This window comes from Galeopterus variegatus, unplaced genomic scaffold (assembly GCF_000696425.1).
Source record: "Galeopterus variegatus unplaced genomic scaffold, G_variegatus-3.0.2 Scaffold1814, whole genome shotgun sequence".
Taxonomy (NCBI): domain Eukaryota; kingdom Metazoa; phylum Chordata; class Mammalia; order Dermoptera; family Cynocephalidae; genus Galeopterus; species Galeopterus variegatus.
The window spans coordinates 17499-22698 of NW_007727925.1; the positions used below are offsets into that span (position 1 = coordinate 17499).

Genomic DNA, 5200 nt, shown 5'->3' on the forward strand with positions numbered 1-5200 from the left:
TTCTTAATACCCAATATTTTTAGCCTCAAGATATATAAAACAATGTATTGTGAGATCTACAATCTTCTTGGAATTTTCTCCTTGATGGTTTTGGTATGCATGTCAATATTTTTGCTGTGCTTGTGGAGAAAACAAAAGAAATTTCTCTCTTTTGATTTAGTTCTCTTTGGACATCGATGAATTATGTTACGGAAAAAGTGTGATTTAAAAGCATTTCTATAGGTGATGCTGCCAGTGAGGGAAAATGGCCGCGGCCGTTCAGGACGCAAGTGTGAGTGTGGGGAACAGCTTAAAAAGTCCCTAATGAAGAAGAAGACGAAAATGGTAGCCAGGGTTGTAGCGTCAGAGATGGAAGATGATATCAAAGACACTTCCAACAGCAGAGGTTCTGTAGGAAGCAGTAGATTGGAAAAGGATCACTTTTCTTCTGATGATGAAGCAGTAGAAACTCACAATGAGGGTGATGTTGAACCCTGTGACCCAGAAAACTAAGATGCTGCAGAATCAAGTGTTGGGACTAAGGTGGGCTGGGCAGTTGCCACAGCTAAAATCCTTAAGAAAAAAACTCCTAAAAGTAAACCCATCATTCTGGTCAAACACAAAGAGCTGGAAAAGAAAAAAGAAAAGTTAAACCAACAGCATGATAAGAATCAAGAGTGGGAAATGATATGCAAAGTTAAGTCAGATGTGGTCAAAGACAAAGAAACAGAGAGAAATCTTCAGAGAATTGCAATGGGGGGTGTGAATAATAAGTTGGAGGAATAAATAAAAGGAATAATAAGTTGGAGGCTCTTTTAGAAAGCATGCTAGGTAGATATCAACTGTTTCCAAGAAAGAGTTCATCAATGTGCTCAGAGGAATGTTCAGAAGTACAAATGAGAAAAGTTCAACTGAGAAGAACCCAAAAGTCAAACAGACTGAAGTGAAATCAGAAGTGAAATCATCACGATCCTATATGTTGATTTCATGATGGAGGCATCTATGAAAGACCAAGACAAGGAAAGTGATGGGCCGGATAACAGCAGACCAGGATCTGCAAGTGGTTCTGACATAAGCAGCAATATAGCAAATACAAGTTGCAATCATTTTATTTTTCTTACAAAATTACTTCTGTGTCTAACAAAATTAAAAGAGATAAAAAACCATAAATTTTCTCTGGTTGATTGCACTGTTGATGATTTTTCTCATCTTCTCTGTGCTTTTCTGTATGAGGATACTTAAAACAGTTTATAAAAATATTTGTATTATCTTTCAATTCTATTTTTACATGAACTTTTTAAAGTACCCTCATATTTTCCAAAATTTTTACAATGAATATATGCAATTTTTGTATCAAGAGGATAATACATTTTCAAATGAGAAAGGAAGGAAGGAAGGCAGTTTTTGTAATCTAGCAAGAATGTCTTTGTGAAGCTGAGCAGGTCACTACTGATTCCTTGCTTATGAACTGTCCTCTTCTGTATCTGGAATTTGTGAAAAACAGGAATTTCAATTATGTAATCATGTGCGCTAAAAACAGAAGCAATTGCACAGATGTACCAAAAGAAAGAACAATTAAGTATAAGGGTATGTGTGTGAGTATGTGTATTCAGATGTGGCTTTGTGACATATTTTTTTCTTAATTTGGTCCAGCTTAATATTAATTCTAATTTACTTCCTCAAATTATCTGAGTAACTCTGACCGGCAAGGGAAAAAACAGGCCTAGAACCATAATGTGAATGTGTGGAAAGATGACATGTGACTGACTGTTAGCCCAAGACTTTCCAGGTCTCAGCAAGTAAATAGTTATAACTCAGAGAAAATGGCCTGGAAAAGATTTCCTGGTACACTCACAGGGGCAGGGACCAGGTATTACACATGATATATGTCTTGCACTTACAAAGAGTGCTTGGCACATAGGTGACTTAACAGTGTGAATGTAAATTAAGTAAATAGTTATAACTCAGAGAAAATGGCCTGGAAAAGATTTCCTGGTACACTCACAGGGACAGGGACCAGATATTACACATGATATATGTCTTGCACTTACAAAGAGTGCTTGGCACATAGGTGACTTAACAGTGTGAATGTAAATGTTTGCATTGTTAATAAAATTGTAAAATGTTTTTATCTAAACTAATTCTTTCTAATCTATGAATATCATATGATTTTAGAAGTATAAACAACACAAACATTATTGTCAGGCATTAGAGAAAGACACAGGCTCACATTACACAGAGGCAGCCACTTGCAACATAAAGTTTTCAGAGATGCCAAGGAAAGACTTTCATTGTCACAGTACGCCCTATGTCTCTGGGATGCAGTGCCTGGATTGTCCACATAGATTTATTTCTTTGCTTAAAGTCAGTTTTTCTGGAAGTGTGACCTATAGCTAGATCACCCGCATCAAAATCACCTTAAGTGTTTGTAAATATGCAGATTCTTGGAACTCATCCCAAACCTATTATTTACACTAATGTTTGAGAAAAATGGATAATGTATTATTCCAAAATCCAGATTCTTAAAGAGAATCTTAGCAAAATTTCAAAATAAGAATTATATCAGCATCCCCATGCCCCTGCCCCTGCACTTCACAAAAATCTCTTACCCAAGTAGGTTTTCATATGTGGCAGAGATGGTTTGCATTCCTAAATATAGCAGGGGATTTATTTGTCCCTGTATGAGTATGGATGGATATTTTAGTAGTTTCTCATTTTTGGTTATTCATAGTAACATTCTTTGTACATGTCTTTTAGTAAATATAAATACACATTTAGGCTGAATACGTACCCAGGAGTAGAACTTTTTGTTCACAGGATATGCATAGGATCAGTTCTGCAGACAGTCAGTTTTCCAAAGCAGTTATGTCAAATTTCCCTCCAGCCTTCTGTGAGGGTTCTGTTTGCTCCATCTCCTTGCCAACACTTGCCATGTTTCTATCTTTTTCATTTTAGCCATCCTGGTGGGTATGTTAGTATCATATAGTAGTTTTAATGTGTATATAACATGGTAAGTTGCTGGTATTGGTGGTATTTATTTGTTTTAAATACCTATTTTCTGGATTTCAACCTGAGAGATTTTGATATAATAGGATGAGAATGGGTCTTGGAACTCTATTTTAAAGCTCTCCAAAGTGATAATGATGCCCGTTTAGGTATTTGTACCACTGGCCTAAAATATTGCACTTCAAGGATGGGGAAAGTTATGGGTTCTGTAATGGATTCACTCAAAATGTTTCCACTGTGATGTGAACATAAGGGTCTGGCCTTAATGAGGACAGATTGTTTTTAAATTTGTCAACCATTAGAGATTTTAAGGTAATCAACCAAGATATCCATCAAAGCAGGGTTGAGCCCAAAAAGTACACCTCAGTATTTACAAGGTAATTTAAAAAGTGGCATAGAGCTCTGAGTATAATATCAAATTTCTCAATTGTCAATCTGAGGACATAATCTTATAAATTATTATAGGTGCCTCACATCTGGAAGTTCTTATCAGGCTTTACAGGATCTACTAAGATTAAGTTGACAAAAGAAGGAAGTGACCACACCAAGATTTTTATAGTCTGCATGATACTTGCATATTAATAACAAATAAAGTGGTTGAGGTTAGGTGATAAAATTCTGAACTTAAGTATCAGAAACTACTGCTGAAATCCTGAATGGACAACGGATTTTTTTTTTTTTTTTAGAACTTAAAAGACCAGTGTTAGTGAGACCAAATTATCTTTATGTATGTCATCAAATCACGGTCGTTTACCTGACAAAGAATCCATTTAAAATCCCATCCAGAGAGTACTTGAGAGAGGATTGAAGTTACTTTAAGTTCTTCCTTTGTATCATTCTTTGATAAATGCTCAATGATATCAGTAGGCTTTACTGGGGGTCTTTACTTTAGCTTTGGTTTAAGGCACCAAATGTGTATATTTCTTCTATTAAAGCCCACCATGCTTGTATGAGTGTAATAAAACAGCAGAGTTTGGCGCCATCCGTCTTTTGTTATGGATTGCTGAAATGATGTTGGAGAGTGTATTTATAAGTAGTGCATACAGGTACTGCCAAATATTGACTTTGCTTGCTAACTCCATCACATAAAACTTCTGACGACAACCTAAGTAAAGTTCAGTTGAAGATAAAATATAGCAAAATAAATGCCAAAAATGGAAACCATTTTTCAAAACACTAAATTAGGAAGTTAAAGAATCGAGGCAATTAATCAATATTTCAGAATGATGAATACATTTTACAAAACACCAGTTAAAAGGAAAAGCTCAAAAGGGAGGTTTCTGTGTGTGCTTAAAACACAATATTTATTTTAGGCTTTTGTGGCAGATTTCAGATAAGGCTTTTAAGAAATGCTTTACCTAAAATTTTTGCTGCACTATAGTCTTCAAAATTGATCTGGAAAAAATACATGTAAATAAATTAGTATTTGATGCTAATAATTATACTTGTCATTTATTGAAAACCTATGTTCCAGGTGTGTTACCTACATTTATTCAATTCTCCTCACAAGCCTATATAATCATTATTATTCAGATTTTAGATAATACACAGATGTCAAAACAATATTTATTCAGTCCTTCCATAAACTTATGATTTCTGCTAGATAATTCCAGAATTTAACAGGTAAGTCACAATCCTCCAAGCTCATGGGCTTTCATTCCTGCACAATGGGAAGGTGGAGAAAAGGCAACAAACAAACAAGGGAATAAACAAGACGAAAATGTGTTATGGTGAAGAAGGAGGTGGGAGCAGGAATTTGTGATTGTCTGGCAGATGGTGGGAGGAAAAAAGGGAAAGAGGTAAGAGAAGGTATTATTGTTTGCATACAGAGATCCACATGCAGGAAAACTTGGCATATATAATATGCCAAAAGAAAACGAACAAGGCAATGTGGCCAGAGCTTAATTAAAAATTGTTATAAAGATAGAATAATATAAAATATTTAGAAATTAGATAAGTGATCAATAGCAGCTTTTTTTTTTTTTTTTGTGACCGGTAAGGGGATCGTAACCCTTGGCTTGGTGTCACCCGCACCATGCTCAGCCAGTGAGCGCACCGGCCATCCCTATATAGGATCCGAACCCACAGCCTCGGCGCTCCCAGTGCTGCACTCTCCCAAGTGAGCCACAGGGCCAGCCCAATAGCAGCTTTAAAGACCATCTATATGCTGTTGACTCCTATATTCTATCTCCAGCCAAGTCTATCTCTAGTCCAA

General features: G+C 35.9%; 1 pseudogene; it reads left to right on the forward strand.

Moving 5' to 3' along the window:
• Nucleotides 1-244: 244 nt before the first annotated feature.
• Nucleotides 245-1221, forward strand: LOC103595671 (annotated as a pseudogene).
• The last annotated feature ends 3979 nt before the right edge of the window (nt 1222-5200 follow it).